This window comes from Pinus tabuliformis, chromosome X (assembly GCF_031772625.1).
Source record: "Pinus tabuliformis cultivar Carrire ecotype Pingquan chromosome X, CPIR1, whole genome shotgun sequence".
NCBI lineage: Eukaryota > Viridiplantae > Streptophyta > Pinopsida > Pinales > Pinaceae > Pinus > Pinus tabuliformis.
The window spans coordinates 637,660,740-637,680,879 of record NC_142308.1 but is presented as its reverse complement, the minus strand read 5'-3'; the positions used below and the strand labels follow the sequence as shown (position 1 = coordinate 637,680,879).

General features: G+C 32.6%; 1 pseudogene; it reads right to left on the bottom strand.

Moving 5' to 3' along the window:
• Positions 1-4,204: 4,204 nt before the first annotated feature.
• On the bottom strand, positions 4,205-10,551 carry LOC149141602 (GDSL esterase/lipase 6-like; annotated as a pseudogene).
• Positions 10,552-20,140: the final 9,589 nt, after the last annotated feature.

The following is a 20,140-nucleotide window of genomic DNA, read 5'->3' as shown; positions in this document are numbered from 1 at the left end:
TACTCGGGTCTAAGGATCTCGGATAAGAAGAGTTTTGAGAAAGAAAAATCCCATCTCCTTGATGTCTTTGTTGAGAATGGTTATAGTAGATTCATGGGTCTCAGGGCTTTCCTTAAAGCTTCCAAGAATTTGTTGTCTCAACGAGAACCAAAGGAGCGAGTTCCTAGTGTCCATCTTCCGTATGTTCATGGGACTACTGATAAGATTGGTAGGATTCTCAGGACGCATAGTGTCCTTGTGACCTTTAGGCCCCTGAACACTATTCGCATGTCCCTCCGATCAGCGAAGGATCCTATCGATCCTAAAGATATGAAAGGTGTGTACTTGATCCCCTGTTCCTGTGGGACCCCCTACATTGGGGAAACTGGTCGCTCCATTAATCATAGGATTAGTGAGCATGCAGCAGACCTTAAGCATAGGCGAACTAAGTCTTCGCTTTAGCTGAGCATGCTGAGAAAACCAATCATCATGTTTGTATTGAAGAAGCTAGTGTTATTCCTAAGGTTTCGCACTTCCATCATCGGAAATTTAGGGAGGCGCTGGAGATTGAAAAGAGGCCGAATAATCTCAATAGAGATGATGGCTGGAAAATCAGTGGGTGTTGGGTTCCAGCACTCTCGACCTAGTCCTCTTTTCTTTTTTTTTTCTTTTTTATTTTTATTTATTTATTATTTTTATTTATTAATTTTTATTTTTTTTTTTTTTTTTTTTTTTTTTTTGAACTTACTTTATTTTTTTTAAGTTGACTTTTATAATAAAATTTTTCATTCATACCTTCTCTTTCCTTTATATTCATTTATCTATATAGTCTTGTTTTTAATTCCTCTAATACTAATTTAACTTACTATTTTTAATTATTTATTTAACATAAAACTTTAATTATTTATTAATAATTTTTAACTAACTATTATCATTAAATTATTTTTATTTATTTTATTTTAAGGGATTGCTCCCCCTAGGATAATTTTTTCCCTTAAATATAATTTTTAATTATTTATTTTAACTAACTATTATCATGAATTAATTTTTACATATTATTTTAACTATTTATTAATATTTTTAACTAACTATTATCATAATATTATTTTTATTTATTTTATTTTAACGGATTGGTCCCTCTAGGGTAACTTTTTCCTTAAATTATTAAAAAAGGGTTTTGATCCCGGTACCTAGTCCAAAGTAGTTGTTGGTCGTTTTAGCCGTTGGAGGCTCTGCTCTATCTATTTAACTTGCCAAGCTAGATCTATTTCTTCAACTTGTCCTGACGATGAACCACACTGGTTGGTTCGAAACCCGTCGACCAATGATGTTTCATGTGATCTTCGCCGAAAAACCTTTTGTAAACTTGATATGGATCACAGAAGCCTGAACTCTATGATTCTTGTTTTGATAACTTGTCTTTACACTTAAAATACCATGACTGTATTGATTGCTTTTGTTATGCATTTCCCAACAGAGCTCTTGTTCGGTTTGACTACTTAAAATATTGTTTTGTTGTTTGTTGTTTTTTTGTTGTTTTCTTTTTTTCTTGTTTTCTGTAAGTGATTGGCTGACATTGGAATATGTATTATTACAGAAGTCGAAGATTACAAATAGAGTTCTTGCCTCAGCATCCCTTTCTCCAAACCTGTCATTTCACCACATCCCTACGTTTCCACTATAGTGATGTAACTCGATGGAAATGGAAGAAAACTTAGATTTTTAGTAACAGCATTTAAGTACTCATAAGTATATAAGAGGACTTGTAGTCCATCTAGCTAACATTCCTAATCCTTTGAAGAAAGTGAGAAACTATATTCAGAATCGATTTCTATCAAATAAGAGAGCATAAACACACAACTTCTCATATCAATTGTTGTAGCTCAAAATGACGCAACCAAAATTTTTCTTCCCTATAGGTCATTTGGAGGATAGGCAACCAAAAGCCAAATTATCTTGAGTTTCTAGCTTAGTCGATTTTGATTATTACATTCTGAGTCTCTCCATTGACCTTTGTTCACCTATTTACACAGTGTTTTAGCTAAGGCATAAGCAAGAGAAATGTGCACATATATTTTGTTTCACTCTGTTTCGTATCATTTGCTAGTGATATTGCACATGCTAGCATCATTATAACCATGGCTATGGCCAAGGAAGAAGTTCCTTCACATTCAGTGGCTCTATTTATCACAACTTGTGATGTTTTGGTTATCAGTAGTTATGTGCATAAAAAGCCTTGAATCCATGCTTTCATCATGTAGAGTAAGAAATGCTCGATAATGGGGTAACTGAAATAAAGTAAAAGTGGGATCATGTTTCCAAGAAATCTTCTCAATTATAATATTTCATATATTTGACTTCCAAAAAATTGAATTGCATTACTTCGTAGTCTCTCATTACAAATTACAACTTTCTTTTGCCTCAGAAGATGGGCAGAAAGCTAGGAATGAGCAGGACAAAAAGCCAAGGAAAAGGGGAAGGCCTGTGACCAAAAAGCGAAAATATCCAAAGGTAGACAAATTTGATCCATGTAGCACAAAAGCAAAATGATAGTCAGCACCCATAATTTGCATGACACACATAACATTGGTTTCCAGGTGATAGATCAAGATTAAAGTAAAATATTGTCTTATAAGAATGTTTTTGCCATCCGTGGATTAAGCAAATAAAGCCTTCAATTATAGAAATCACAAAAAAAAATCCATATCTGAGAAAACAAATATATAGAATGTGTTCAAGAAATATACATTGGATGGGTTGGGGAACTTTTAAGATAACCTACAATAGTAACTATTTTCAAGATCTTTATGATCTGGTGGTGGAGTTAATAAAATATGTTCATGCATACGTTGATCATCAATCCAAGAGAAGTAAAAGAGTATAGAGAGGAAAAGATAAATTCTCCATGGAGAAATTAACCTATTGCAAAGTCTTTAATGTTGTTTTATGAAATCTAAGTACTCTATTTTCCTTACTGTATGTTTTCATCTTATAACTCGGTTCCCCTTAACAGTGTTTTCATTACTGTCTATTTTTGTCATATCCTTGTGGTTATCTCTCGGTGCTCCTTAACAGTATTTTCCTTACAATTTGTTTTTGTTTGTTCCTCCTAGTTATATGTTAGCTCTTCTTAAGTAGTAGTCATTTGATTATGCTTTTCAATAAAATCTTACGTAGCACATCAATATGTCTATAAGTCTGAACATAGAAATAGAAATAGGTGAATTATGAAATAAAACTGTAGGCTATGTGTTTATTTTCATGAAAGTGAAAGAAGGTGAATCGTGAAATAGAACTATAGGCTGTGTGTTGATTTTTATGAAAGTGAAACTGAATGTGTAAGAACTTTGATAAATGGAAACACAACTGTAAGAAGAATGTGTTGTAATTGATATAACTAACCTGGATATATTGGCAACTGTTTTTTGATGTTGTTTTCAAGTTTGTTGAATAGTTTGATAGCATAAGATGCAACTTCAACAATGGTTGAACTTCTTTTATAGTTTTTGGCACTTGAATTTAATTGGTGGACATGAATGGACATGGATTGCAATGGCTTCATTTTGAATGTGTGGTCTGGATTTAATTTGATGTGATCTAATGGTTGGGAATTTGTTATTTGTTGATCCATGTGCTTTGATTTGTCTTAATAAGAAATGGAGTGAGTTGGGTGTCATTATTGGGTTTGGGTGTTATTTATTGAACAAAGTGGGTTTAAATGTTATTAGATTGGGTGTCATTTATTGAACATAGGGAGTTTAGTTGTTGAACAACACAATAGTTATGGCTGACATACATTCCCTTTTACTATGTGCAGGTATGGATATTTATTTTGGATACAAAGCTTCAATTCTCATGAGTGGGGGTTAAAGTGACTGCTTCTGGAATAGACCATTTTGGAAGCATTTATGGTTTTATCTCTTTTCTAGTTGGGTCAATATGGTTTGCACTCTTATGGACAATTCTGGCCGAGTCAACCTATGGGGAAATTTTGGACATAAATTAATACTTATTTATACTTAATATTTTTTATCTTTCTTTAAATATTGGTTGCAAAAGTCTCAATTTCTGGTGGTTTGGTAAGACCAGTACTATATCAATTACTGGTCCCTCCACAACATTAAGAATCTCTCCCCTATTTAATAAAAGTGACCAATCTGAAATGCTTCTAACTTTAAACATAATTACAGAATTACAAAAGTCAATGAAAATAATGATTTCCTCTTCAATGTTTGTGCAGCAGTTTTTTAAGATTGAAGGGCGTGATGAAAGATGCATTCCCATTCAAAATCTGGCGAGAATGCATCCGGTACACTTTCCGAGTGGGATGGGTTCCATCTCAAAACACATATTTCTCTGGACATTTGCAAAGATAAGCTTGTAGAATATGAAATGACTTATTTCCAGCCAAATGAGAAAACAGTACTATGAAGAAAAAAACATATAAAATATATTATAAAACACAGTGACTATGTGTGCTTACAAATGCTGCAAATCTCATATATTTAATTCAACTATAAACTACATTCTTAAATACTAAAACTATTACTAAAATATTTTTCAATCAACTCTGCAATCAATCTACAGTAATTTCCAGCACTACCTAACAATTTGCTGCCTTATTTTCCAGCACTACTGCAGCTAACAATTTGCTGCCTTATTTTTGCAGAGAACACTAAATAGAAATTTACATAACTAATTAAGCATTATTCCCAACACTCCCCCTTAATGATTAATGAGGATTTACTATCTTATCTCGTAATGCCAAAAACTGATCTTTTGCAACTGCTTTAGTGAATATATCTGCTAGTTGATGCTGAGTATTTATATGCTTCAATTCAATCTCCTTCTTCTGCACCAAATCTCTAATGAAGTGATATTTGAGGTCAAAATTCTTTGTTCTGCTGTGATGAACTGGATTCTTTGCTAACTTGGGTGCACTTATATTATCACAGTAAATGACTGTAGGCTGAACTTGTTTTTCTCCAATTTCTTCCAAAATTTTTCTGAGCCAAAGAGCTTGTGTAACTGCAACATATTCTGCTTCTGTGGATGAGAGGGCAACAATGCTTTGTTTTTTTGAGCTCCATGTAATCAAACCAGAACCAAAAGAGAAACAATTTCCAGATGTGGACTTACGGTCATCAAGACTACCTCCCCAATCTGAATCACTAAATCCAACAAGATTAAACTTTTCAAAAGAGTAGTAATGAATACCAAAATTTAGAGTGCCTTTCACATACCTTAAAATCCCCTTGGCTGCCTTCATATGTATTTCAGATGGATTTGTCATATACCTTGAAACAAGTGAAACTGAATATGTAATATCAGGCCTTGTGTGGGTTAGAAAGATCAAGCTCCCCACAATACTTCTGTAAGTTTTCTCATCAACTAAATCAGCACCATCATCTCTACATAACACCTCTCCATGAGCACTTGGAGTAGGGGATGGATGACAATCAAGCATATCAAATTTATTTAGCATATCCTGTGCATACTTTGTCTGACAAATGAAAATCTCATCCCTACTTTGATAAACCTCCATTCCTAGCAAATATTTCATGATGCCTAGATCTTTCATCTCAAATTCATTCATCATAGCAGCTTTGAATTTATCACTCATCTTAGGACTACTACCCATATACAATAGATCATCAACATACAAACTTATGATTAAAATATCAATACCTTCTTGTTTGTAGTAAAGGGTAGGATCATTCTTACTTCTCTGGAAGCCATTTTCCTGAAAGTATCCATCAATCATTGCATACCACGCTCTTGGTGCTTGCTTAAGGCCATACAAAGCCTTCTTCAACTTGTAGACACTATTCTCCTTTCCTTCCACTTCAAAACCTTGTGGCTGTTCCACATATACTTCCTCTTCTAAGTACCCATTCAAGAAGGCACTTTTCACATCCATATGATGTATGCTCCACTTTTTATGAGCTGCTAATGAAATCAACATTCTAATGGTCTCTTGTCTTGCTACTGGTGCAAATGTCTCTTCATAATCAATTCCATACTTCTGTGTGAATCCTTTAGCAACTAATCTTGCTTTGTGTCTTTCAACACTCCCATCACTGTTAAATTTAGTCTTATAGACCCATTTGGTGCCAATCTTTTCCTTGTCATGTGGAAGCTCTGTCAACTTCCAAGTGTCATTCCTTTGAATGGAATCCATCTCTTCTTGCATGGCTTGCATCCAAACCTCATTAGTACATGCATCTTCAAAACATGATGGTTCAAATTCAGCCTTAGCTAATAAAGCAAAATTGACTATCTCACCTATTGGGCTTTCTTCATGTGCTTGATTTGCACTCCTCTCATAAATATCACTCAATCTTCTTACCTTCCTTGTAGAACTTGGAGAAGAAGTTGGACTTGAACTTGATGTTGAAGAAATTGATGAAGCGCTGCTTGGTGGAGTTAAGCCACTAATTACAGAAACATTAGTTGGCTGCTCATTATCAACAATTATATCATTCAAAACAGATTTTTTCTTCTCAACATGGCCTTTTTAATGACCATAAACTCCCCCTTCATCAAAAATTACATCTCTTGAGACAATAAGCTTGTTAGTTAGAGGATTATACAATTTATAAGCCTTGCTTGTCTCACTATACCCAATAAAAATACATAACTCACTCTTTGCATCTAACTTTTTTCTATTCTGATCAGGTACATGCACATAAGCCAAACAACCAAAAACTTTGAAATGATTAACATTAGGCTTTTTTTCATACCAAGCTTCATAAGGAGTCATATTTTTCAATGCACTGGTGGGGCTACGGTTGAGGATGTATACTGTTGTAGCAACTGCATCTCCCCAATAAGTGTTGCTCAATCCCTTAGTTTGTAGCATGCATCTTGCCATTTCAACCACAATACGATTTTTCCTTTCAGCTGTGCCATTCTGCTGGGGTGTGTATGCTGTAGTATGCTGCCTCCTGATGCCATTCATATCACAATAACTCTGGAAAGCTTTTGAGCAGAATTCTCCTCCGCGGTCAGTCCGCAAACATTTGATCTTGCACCCTCTCTCATTTTCTACAAGGGCTTTGAACTTCTTGAATGTATCCAGGGCTTCACTTTTGGCCTTCAAAAAATATACCCAACAATTTCGTGAGTAATCATCAATAAAAGTGATGAAATATGATGACTTACCCAAACTCTTAGTCTGCATAGGACCACATATGTCTGAATGAACAAGCTGAAGTGGGTAATGAGCCCTCCATGCACTTCCCTTTGGAAACCTTTCCCTTGCATGCTTTCCTTTAGCACATCCTTCACAAACCTCCTTATGCTCTTCTACCTTGGGCAAACCAGAAACTAATGCATGTGAGGTTAGAAACTTCAAACTGTGAAAATTTAAATGCCCATACCTCAGATGCCATAACCAACTTGAATCCTCATAAGCCATATTAGCAAGATTGCTGTTATGTTCATCAAACCTCAAGGGAAACATCTTATTTCTTGTCATAGGCACAACAGTGATCACCCTATTTCCCTTATTCTTATCATAGATAGTACATGTCTTATTTTCAAAGACTACTTTATAATTTTTCTCACATAGTTGTCCAACACTCAACAAATTATGCTTCAATTGTGGAGTATAATAAATGTCATGAATACTCTTTATACCTTCTTTTGTTTGGGCCTCCATAGCTCCTTTGGCAGAAACCTCCAATGATTTATCATCACCAAGCTGGATCTTGGATTTGAAACTTCCATCCTTTGCTGAAAACAACTTCTCATTCCCTGTCATATGGTTAGAGCATCCAGAATCTAGGTACCAAACATCTTTACTAGTATTTTCACCTTTGGCATAAGATAAAAATAAGTGATCTTGAGGATACTCACCACTTTCTTGAGCATAATTAGCATTTTTACCTTCTTTCAATTTGCATTCTCTTTCAAAGTGACCATACCTGTTACAATGGTAACATTGAACATTTCTCTTATCAAATCTACCTCTACTTCTTCCTCTGAAACTACCTCTTCCACTTGAGCCACCTCTTCCTCTACCTCTTGAATAATTTTGGCTTTGCCATTTACCTTGACCTTGATGGCTTTTGGTACTGCTACTTGCATCTTCATTCTTTGTAATTTGTAATTTAGAGGAAAAAGCTTTCTCTACAGCTTCAAAAGTATCCTTCAATCTTTCTTCATGAGACATCAAAGATCCAACCAATTCATCAAACTGTAGTTTTGTTAAATCCTTACTTTCTTCCATGATTATTGCAACATGATTCCATCTATGTGTTAAAGACCTCAATACTTTTTTAATTAAAACTTCATTACTTACAGCTTCTCCAAGTGTAGCCATTTTGTTGACCACATCTTTGACTCTCACACAATAGTCACTGATACTTTCACCTTCTTGCATCTTTGAATTTTCGAACTCTCGCCTCAATGTCTGAAGCTTGACCACCTTAACTTGATCACTACCTTGGTAAGCTTCTTGTAGAGTCTCCCACGCAGCTTTGGCAGTTTTTGCTCCAGATATTCTTGGAAATAAGCTCTTATCAAGAGCTATCTGAATGTGAAACAAAGCTTGATCATTCTTCTTCCTTGCTTCCTTTCTTGTTGTTCTTTCATTGGCTGTAAGAGCATTCCAATCAGTTGGCTCTTCATATCCTGATTCAACAATCTCCCACAAGTCTTTTCCAATCAAAAAGGTTAGCATCTTAATGCACCAATAATCATAATCGTTGCCATCAAATTCTGGAACTAGCATCTGGTTAGAATTCGACATGATTAACTTTGGCGAAATTCCAACAATACAACTTTAACCCAAACCACATGTAGAATATGAAATGACTTATTTCCAGCCAAATGAGAAAACAGTACTATGAAGAAAAAAACATATAAAATATAAAACAATTAAAAACATATAAAATATAAAACAATTAAAAAACACAGTGACTATCTGTGCTTACAAATGCTGCAAATCTCATATATTTAATTCAACTATAAACTACATTCTTAAATACTAAAACTATTACTAAAATATTTTTCAATCAACTCTGCAATCAATCTATAGTAATTTCCAGCACTACTGCAGCTAACAATTTGCTGCCTTATTTTCCAGCACTACTGCAGCTAACAATTTGCTGCCTTATTTTTGTAGAGAACACTAAATAGAAATTTACATAACTAATTAAGCATTATTCCCAACAAAGCTTTGTATTCTCCACGCTCCTTCTCTGGAATCTCTAACCCACAATACACAGTCGTGTTAAATGGCCCCGCTCCACAGCACGCAGACGTAGTGTTTTTAAAACCTGCAACCAAAGCGAGGTCCCATATTGCATTTAGTCAATTCACAAGCCAATCCAAGCCATAACGTTTTTGAAATTTGTACTGGTTTTTCAAATATCTCCAAATTTTACAAAAGGATTCGCCGTGTTGAACTAAATTTAATACTAGATCATAAGAGTTAGCAAGCAAGATCGTTGCTCCGTCTATGTTTTGATTCAGCTGATTGACGAGCAGCCTGACACCATCATTAAATGCCACTGCTAGATTATTTGCACTTTCCACACATCCACCGTTATATGCCTTCACTCCAGTGAGCCTTAAATTTGGAGTACACCCCACAATAGAGATGTTTATTACAATGAATTTTCTTGCCCCTCTTGTTGTACAGACTCTGCAACAGCCACCACAGACAAGAGGATAACCCCAAATTTAATTAACATAATGGAACAATCGGCAAAGAAACTTAGGAGATACAAAATCAGGAGGGATTCATACCCACCAACAATTGTTCGTTAAATTTACTAAGCAGCAGCTTAACGAAATCCTAGGTACTTGTAGACTTTTGGAAGGTGGTACTCGCTAAATAGTTGAGGCTATCATTGCCACCACTGGTAATGGTATACAAGGACTGGGATAGATATTCTTTCGCATAATAATCTCCTCCAAGTTTTTTCCCTAGAAACGAAGAATAGTTGGCGAATTCGCGTATCTGGAGACTTAGAGGGATGATATTCTGCAGTGAAAACACCACCAACCTTTAATTGCTTATTTTCAACATGTAAATTCATGTGTATCAATTAGAATCAACATGTATCTATTTTGGCACTCACCAATTAATTCCCCGTGGAATCTAGTAATCCGCTTCCTCCAGATGCGAAATTGATACCACGAGAGAAATCAGATCTTGGGTTCAGATATGGAGGTGGGAACGGCAACACTAACTTAGTAACTGTGCATACATTTATATCAGATGTATATTAATCATTTAATGAAAGAATCAACCATATAAATATCACTAAGTGAGATAATTAGGTGACTAAGTAGGAGAAAACAAATTACTGTAAAATTGATTGCAGTTCGGCCATTGGTGAAAAGACCAGTGGGGCGATGGAAGCAGGTCTCCCCGTAAGGCGGAAAATTAGCTTTGGACGCTGTGTTGGCAATGAAATTGTTGGTACCAGCGTCTACTAAAGAATCCCCACAAATTGACATGGCGGGGACGTTATAGTGCATGGCGGTAGCGAAAGGAAAAGATAAAAACAACATACGGGCTGCGCTGGAGGAGGCAATAAACATTGCTGAGAACTCCATTATAAAATTCCTATAAAAGAGTACGAGTGCACGAGTGCAGGGAAGTAAGGGAGGGCCACGCCTGTTTCCAACTTAACTACCATAATAAATTTTGCTTACCTTTGTGAGTTTATCCAATGGAGTCCCCCTTTGAACTCGATCCGAGCATTCGACCATAGGTCTTCCATCGCTGGCAACGCCGTTTAAATTTGAATTTTATTCACCCGCGTACAACCTCATGTATGCTCCATGCCATAACCTCCAAACGACTGTCATCGCAATTTCTGGGATCTATTATGCACATGGTGGATCATGTGGTATCGACATAATCATGTGTCCACATAAGCCATGGTTAATCGGAATTGGTTAATCAGAATTTGTTAGCCAGAAAAATGATGCACACGGGTTGAACGCCGAAGCCTAGGTCAGAACTAGTCTCCCAAGACTCTGACTCTTTTAATGGATCTATAGAATTGGAAATAAGTTTGGGTGTAAGGAAAGTGTTATGAATACACAGAATGGAAAGAAATGCATTTATGGAGATGACCGGGCAGGCATTCTGGAAGCCCTGACATTGTCGTCACGACTCGCTATGTGCATTCTGAACACGTATTTCGAAAAAGAATGAGCGGTGTGTAAGGTGACAGCAAATAAAAAACGCGTAAATACCGCGGATATTCGTGGTCATGACTGGCTGCTCTCTCCGCATTAAAGTATATCAATGTCAACTTCACTTTTAATATTTTATGAACAGTTCCTTTTTAGATATTTAGTTATTTTCTTCATCCAATAGATATATGTTTTGGTTAATTTTTGCAGTGAGTACAATGATCATAATCAATATACAATAATCATAGTTATAATAATCTTTGTGAATACAATATTCATAATTAATACGTTATATTGATTTCATTAATAATTAGCATTTTCAATTATTATAATTTATTTCAAATAATTTTTTAGTTAAATGATAATAATAATAATTTTATAATTTAATTAATAGTTAATTTTTAATTTTAATAATATTTAATTAAAGATTATTATTTATTAATTAATTAATATTATTAACATTATTTATATATAACATTAAAAATATTAAGAAAAGTCTTATTTAATTTTTATTAAAAGATTTTGCTTAATTTATTATGGATCATAGATACATAAATTAGAAATATTAATAATATTAAAAATATAAAAAACAACAATAATCATAACAATATTAATAATATTAAAAAAAATATTAAAAATATTAACATTGTTTTATTAATAAAATAGTAATAATAATAAATAGTTAATATATTAGTTAATTTATTATTATCATTATTATTTTTTTAAGTTTGACCATTTATTATTTTTATTTAATTTTAAATTTTTGAATTCATTGTTTTGATTATTTACGTTTAACCCAAATATTTTTATTTTATTTTATTTCATTATTTATTATATTAATTGTTTTATCGTTTTGATTACTTGAATTTGACCTATATATATATATATATATATATATATATATATATATATAGATATTCATTTCATTAATTTAACCATTTTCAAATATTATTTATTTAGCCAAATTTAACCCAAGATCTTGTTCTTCATTTTGTCCTAACCATGAACCACATGGTTCCATAATGTGATTTTTACCAAAAAAAATTCTTACTTTTCATAATATTTAATTAAATATAATAAAACAATGTTAAAACAATACTTTTTTTTGATATATAAGAAAGAAGTCTATTTTCTAATTTGTAATATACTTGATATAAGTTCATTTCAACATGTTACTTAAGCTCAATTTGGATGGGGGATAATGATCATTCTCCCTATAGATCTAATTAACATTAAGATTTTAAAAATTACATAATATTATTTATACTAAATTAAATATTATCATAAGTACTTAATAATATGATAAAACAATAAATTGATATAAAAGATTAAAAACGAAGTAGAAAATATATATTTTGGGAATTTTTAATAAGATAATTTTAAATGCTATAATCCTTTCGTTAAAGAAAAAAATGCAAGAAGTGTAAAACACCCAACCATTAATGTCCTATTGAGTTAAGAAGATGTGTTTATCAAATTTTTTCCTTTTTTCTTTGTCATATCAAATCATATTTTTGATACCATGTATCATTTTTTAGCTCATAAAGAGCATTCCAATGATATAAATTCCATATTGTTATAAACTCCAAACCCAAAATTATGCCCATATAAAGTTTTACCTATTTAGGGCCACACCAACATTTTTACATTATTAATTTATTATTAATAATGAATTAATTTATTATTTAATAAATTAATTATCAATTTTTAATAAATGAAATAAAATGAATTAATGAATTAATTAATAATGAAGGAATGAATTATTATTAAAATTTATTAATTTAAATGCTATGTTAACAATAAAAATAATAATATTAATTAATAATAATAGTAACATTAATTTCTAATAATAATCATAATTGTAGAAAATTAAACCATGAATAATAAAACACACATAGAATAAATAACAGACATATAGAAAAACCAGACATGGCAGAAAAGGCCTCAACCTTACAACATTCCTCACATTTTCATTATTAATCAATCCAATCCAATATACAAAGAATGATAATGGTACAAATAAATAGATGAGGAAGTTGGTCTCAAGATAGTACATCTATCTTGGACACTATGGTTGAGAAAATATCTCAACAACACACTAATCTAGGAGCCTAACTAGTTGGAGAGAATCTCTCAACCAACTAAGCCTAAACTGACTACCAACCATGAGGAACAAACTTAATCTACAAAGGTAGGATTAAATCCCAATTTTCATGATTTTAATTAATTTAATAATTTGGACTTAGAATTGTTTTTAATGTGAGAGTGAGGCTAACATTCCCACCCAATGATAAGTCCAAAATAAGAACAAGGAACCATTTTCCAAGTTCTCAAGTTGATCCTAAAAATACATTGTGTGAAAAACCGCTAAAGCTGGATGATGAAGAAACTACAATATGAAGAGACCATAAGTTAGCTGCATGTCGGATTCATCTCTGAATGTTGTTTGACAACTCCATCACGTGCCAAGCTGCAAAAGGATCCGTCTGTCCTTTGATTGAAATCAACATCCTATGTCCATTGACAAAACAACGAGAATGCCCACTCGCTGATAACGTTGAAAAATAACTCAATGTTGCTTTTGTTGTGTGAAAACTGCTCACGACTGACTTTGTTCTCGATCACCCACTCGCAAATTTGTTGATGCTCACTCGCTGATGAAAATGCCCACTGGTTACTTTGCTGATGTTGTCGAGACTTTCAGTCTCACAACCACTCAAAATGCCCACTCGCTACTTCGCTGATGTTGTTGAGACTTTCAGTCTAACAACCACTGTCAAATTCATTGACATTTTCCCTCCTTTGTCAGCTGAAAGAAGAGACAATCTTCTAAAAATTATTTCTGAATTTCCCCCTTTAGGTGTAGGAGTATACTCCCTCGTTCAACTACACAAGAGTACCATCTTCATTTTTACTGTTACCTGCAATATGTGTGAGTGAATTCGATTGTAAAACTTATACAATCTTCTGACCGTGGATGACCATTCCTAGGGATCAATCCATGAATAATTGATCTTCAATTTGCTTGATTGTTGTTGCTTGCTGCATTGTGCTCATGAATGATTTGACTTGCCACAATGGTGACAAGGATGGAGATCAAAACACTGATCTTCCAGATGACTGGTTCTTTGACAATGAAGGCATTTTGGTGTGGTTGCAACTTTAGTGTGCTTGCATTTCTGTTTGTCTACAACATCACTTTGTGTGTATTTATGTTTTTCGTCGACTTTTTCATAACTAGCCGATGTGATTTTTGCAAGAAACCCTGCACTGACAAACTTAATGGACCTTGAATAATTTGGAATATGCAAGTTGGTGTCATCTTTGACATATCATAAGCCTCGCTAATTTCGGTTACTTTGGATTTCTTCCCATGGCTTGATGATTGGTTTGAAAGAAAGTTGAACTGGATCAGGGACCACTTCGACAGTTGAAGTTAGTTGGATCAGTGGCTTGGAATCAACACCTTTATCTTCATCTGTACAGATGAAAGACTTCGAAATATCACTCTTCTGTTGCAACTCATCTCTTTGAAGTTGTGACTCGAGTTGAAGAAACTCAATCATTTCATGTGCTTGTTGTAGATTCCTTGAAATATCAACAAGAGTGGCTTTTCTGATTTGTACCATGCCTTCATTAGTTGAGAGGATCAAATTGTTAAGAATCTTTAAAAACAGAATGCTTGTGAACATGTGAACTTGCTGGAACTCACGCTCACCTGCTTTTAATATTTGTTGGATTTTTAGAACTCGCTTGCTTGAATGCTTGATCTTGCTTGCTTGAACTCACACTTGCTTGTTGTAGATATGAACAGGCTTGATTGTTGGTTGAATATTTGCTTTCATTAAAGTTAAACTCGCTTGCTTGGTTGTTTGAATGACACACTCTCTTGCTTTGATTGGTTGAATGACACGCTCACTTGCTTTGATTGTTTGAATGATGATTACTTTCTAGATGGCTTACTTGAACTTTCTTGATTAATTACTGACACTTTGTGCTTTATTGAATGTACTCACTAAATGTGTATATTTTAAAAAACAAAGGGCGTTGAACACTGTCAAAAATGCACCCTAGAGAAACGCTTACAATGATTTGAATGAATTAGTCAAAAAACAAAGGATTCACTATGTTTAATTGATTCCCTATCAATTCAAAGCGTGGGTGTCAGTTTCAATCGAGAATGTATCCTCACAGTTTAACTTAATTTGGCTTTGATTACAATTCAACTTACAAATTATGATTTTCAAGTTACAGTTTTGTATTGACCTTATTAAAAAAAATGGCGCAAGTCAAATTTCCAAAAAATTGTTCTTGAATGGTTGCAAAGATTTTTGATGTAGATGAAAACTTGACTGGATGTTGATGTAGAAATGCCTTTAACAACTTGATTATGTTTTGTTGCCTCTTGATTGCTTGTAGCTTTCTTGATTACATAAGCTTGAATGAAATTGATTATGTGCATGCAATTACTAATTTGTTGTGTGCTACATGTGTACCATATTAGAAAGATACCACATGACAATTAGTATCAAAAATAGACACAGAACAAAAACAATATCAAGAATCATGCGCCATCACAAACATACACATGGTGTACCTAAGATCCCTTTATTCAATTTCGGGAGGATCTAGGACACAATCACCACCAAAAAATGTTTTTATTTAAGTATGGGAGTATATCAATCTTCACCTTCATAGCATAGTGAATGAAATTTTTCCAACAATGAAAATGCCAAGCTCACAAATTCTTAAAACAACTTGTCTTTAAAAATAAAAAAACTTTTCAAACCACAAGTTACAATCTTATCACTCCAAAGATTTATAAGTCACACCTTATCCCTCCAAATTTCAAAATACTTAAAAAAAATAATTTTATAAACCACCTCATTCCTCCAAAAGCATTATTTTATGATCACTATAAAAGTGCTTTTACATTCATCCCATTAAATTTTGAACTTGAAGAAAACACTTCAAAGTGATGTAACGTTTCCTTTTAAAATGATTTATGTAAACACTTCAAAATCATCACCTTCTAAACTTCCATTAAAAATCAAAAGTGAATTGACGTTTGTTTTCAAAAGTCTTACCCATGTAAAAATATAGAGCCATACTTTGTGCAAGAAACTAGTACGCACCATAGGTGTTCAAAGAAGTGCTACGACTTTTTTCAGTTGGACGTTTTTCACCATGCAAAATCTGTTCAAAGAAGTGCGACGAATTTCTCCACTTGGATGCTTTTAACCATACAAAATCTTGAGTAGCCGGGGATTTATGGTGATATCCTTAACATTACAGATCGCCACGATGGTCTCAGGCTCCTCATGGTGCTATACGGATCCATCTGCTGGATTAAAAATTTGCAGTGATCAACACACCATCTTTACGCAGGAAGAAAAGGAAATCATCGACATCTATGTTATTTCTAGCTTCTAAGCATCTGAAATTTCCAATTGAAACATGAGGACTATATTGTGGATTTTGCTACTTTAAAACTTCCTACAAAAGCTCTTGAGGTCCACTTGATTATCCGCACACTGTGCTTCATGCCTCCATGCCTTCAAGCAGCAGCTCTGCGCATCATTCTCCACGCAGGTCAGACATGATGACAACAGAGTTGATTAGCGGGAATACTTTGGAAACATGCCAGACGCCATGGCAGCAGAGTAGAGTCAAGTAAAGGGAACATACGTTCATGAAAGAGGAAACAAAATGATGTTGAGAATGGGCATGGCTTTACCCTCATTCTAGATTGCTTTTTTTGGCTTTTCCCGTACCCAAAAAAACTACAATGGCGGAAGAAGCTCCAGAGGCATTTCATTCTATCATGGAAATCTCATTTCAAATTGCCACAAATTGCGTGCACTATCGTTTGGAAATCCTTCATCTTTAAAAAACTCCGCAGTGTCCGTCAGTAATGCTTCACAGTCCAGCCAACCGAAACTGGTTGGGAAGACGACGGTCATGTGCTTGGAAAGAAGAATTGGAGAGCATTGTTCATGGAGGTGTCCCTATGGCTCTTAGAAAAGAGCTTTGGCAAAGCATTTGTTGGAACGCGGACACAGAGGATAGAGAACTATTATAACGATTTACTTAAGCTGGGAGGAGATGAAGAGTCTGCAGCGGTACCAATGTCCACGCGATTTCTGCTGACGTGCTGCTGTCTTTGAGTGCATTTTCAAATGGCCTCTCTCAGATTCACTAATGGTGTATTGCACATTTAATTTGGGCCAAACTGAGCGAGATTCATCAAGTACACCATTGCCATCCTCACCACTTAATTGTTCTTCATATATAGCTCCCACATGAGCTCCGATACCAATTGAAAAACACTAAACCAACTAATAATAATACACACTCACACTTATAAAATAAATATTACATATATAGAAAAACCAAACATGGCGAAAAAGGACTCACTCTTATAACATTCCTCACATTCTCATTATTAATCAATCCAATCCAATGTACAAAGAATGATAATAGTACAAATACATATATGAAGAAGTTGGTCTCAAGATAGTATGTCTATCTTGGACACTATTGTTGAGAAAATATCTCAACAACACACTAATTTAAGAGCCTAACTAGATAGAGAGAATCTCTCAACGGACTAAGTCTAAACTGACTCCTAACCACAACGAACAAAGTCAATCTAGAAAGGTAAGAATAAATCCTAACTTTCATGATTTTAATTAATTTAATAATTTGGACTTAAAATTGTTTTTAATCTGAGAGTGAAGCTAACAATAATTATAAATAGAGTAATCACATTTACTATTATGATTATGCTAGTTATAACTTATTTAAAATAATAAATTTTTTATTTTAAAAATATTATCCTAATAATTCACCATATTCTAATAAAAATCATTTAAAAATAGATAATCTTCTTAATAATTCAAAACTCTAACCAAATATCAAATAATCATTAACATAATCATCATTAATATACATAATCATCATTAATATATTATATCATATGGAATACAGTGATATATAATTATATATTATATTATTTTAAAATAATTAATATTATTATAATTTATTTAAAATAATAATTTTTGTTTTTAAAAATTATTATCATAATAATTCATCGTATTGTAATAAAAATATTTTAAAACCCATCTTCTTATTTAATAATACAAAATTTTAGCGAAATTAAAAACAATTTCAAAACATGATACATCTCCACTATTTATACTTAATGATAGGTCTTACTTTTCATCCTTGTCTTAAGGATGAACCACAGTAGATGGTTCGAAACATTGACTCAAATCCGATGATGTGATTAATCCAAAATACATTCTGAATAAAAATATTTTTTTACTTAAAAATCCATTATATAACCTTTATGGCATCTATTTAGAAAATTTTAAATAATATTTACTAATTTTATTTTTCATATATATATATATATATATATATATATAATTTGATAAAAATATTATTGAAATTATAAAATTTATATAATTATCTATTAAATTTTTTATGCTCATTTAGCTTATTTAAAGTATATTTTAAATAAACAAAAAAATAAAACTATAAATTCTGTAGAAATTATATCAATCAAATTCCAAAATAAATACCAAAACATAATAATTATGTTTGTGTACATAAATCATAATTTCAATAAAAATTAAATCAATCAAATTCCAAAATAAAAGCAAAAACATTAAAAAAATTATGTTATATAAATAAATCATATTTACACATCTATTTTTAATAAAATATTTCTATTTTTTAATTAAATATTTCATTGGAATTGAAGACCGATTCACAATTTCGACGAGAATTGTTCTTCGTATCGTTTATTCTGACAACAGAGTTGTGATTACTGGTCAATTTGAAAAGAATATATCTCGACTGATCAAAATTCTCAAAACTGAAGGTGACAAAGTTTGACAAAATCTGAAGTGTCCGGAGCATGAGTTGGAAAATTCCACGTTACCCATTAAATTAATAATGAAGATTTCAGCTGTCGACTGAGTTGTTAGTCCGTACCTAAAGTCTCATCGCATAATCTTCATAGTGACGACTTTTGCATTCACATACGAAAACATGCCATCGAAATTTCAAAGCAGTATTTTGTTTAATGATCTGTTAATATGTTAAAATTATATGTTTGTTATTTATTAAAATGTTAAACTAAATTCTTCATTATAAAGTAAAGTTAATAAGTAATTTATATGTTGATTATAGAATGAGGTTTCTAAATTTTGTAAAAGGAAACACTATTTTTCTGCGTTTTCTTTTTAAAATTTTAATATTTTCTCGTAAAATAATTGAACTACAAATTTACAAATTTATAATATCAAGGCATTTAAATAAAAATTAACATTAAAGCATCCATCGCGGTTAGGAAATTGTAAAACAAATAGTTTTCATAGGAAATTGTAAAACAAATAGTTTTCATTGTGTGGTTTGTGAAATTTCATTTTTCCTACATTGAGATGCTTTGAGAGCATAAATTTTAATGGCTGTGTTTGAAGCGTGATTATGATTCACTAGAGTGGTTCTCTATGTAATTTTTATGAGTTAGGTCTTTATTCGCATGTGGTTGGAATATTTTTTGAAATTAAATTTATTTGGAAATGTTTTTTATAATGTGTAATGGTTTTTTATTTCAAGAGGGAATTATTATTATTATTATTGATAGTTTTTGGTTGGACATTTTAAAATAATTCTTTTTCAAGTTAGGAGTAGGCATGGTGCACTTAGTGGTTATAGTCATAGTGGAAAAAATAAGCTTCTTACAAGATCTCTCCAATTAATGATTCTACTAGTTAAAAAATATAATAAAATAATGATTATTTAACCTTAATACTTGTAAAAACCCTCAAATCTCATGGAAACAAGATCATTCAACAATAAAGCTCAAATTCATTACAACAATATATTCAATATGAGCTTTATTGAAGAATTTCACTAATGTCGATCTTCATCATTGTATTTTTCAAGATAAATTTTATTATTAATGAAAATGACTTATTAAAGCATGGGT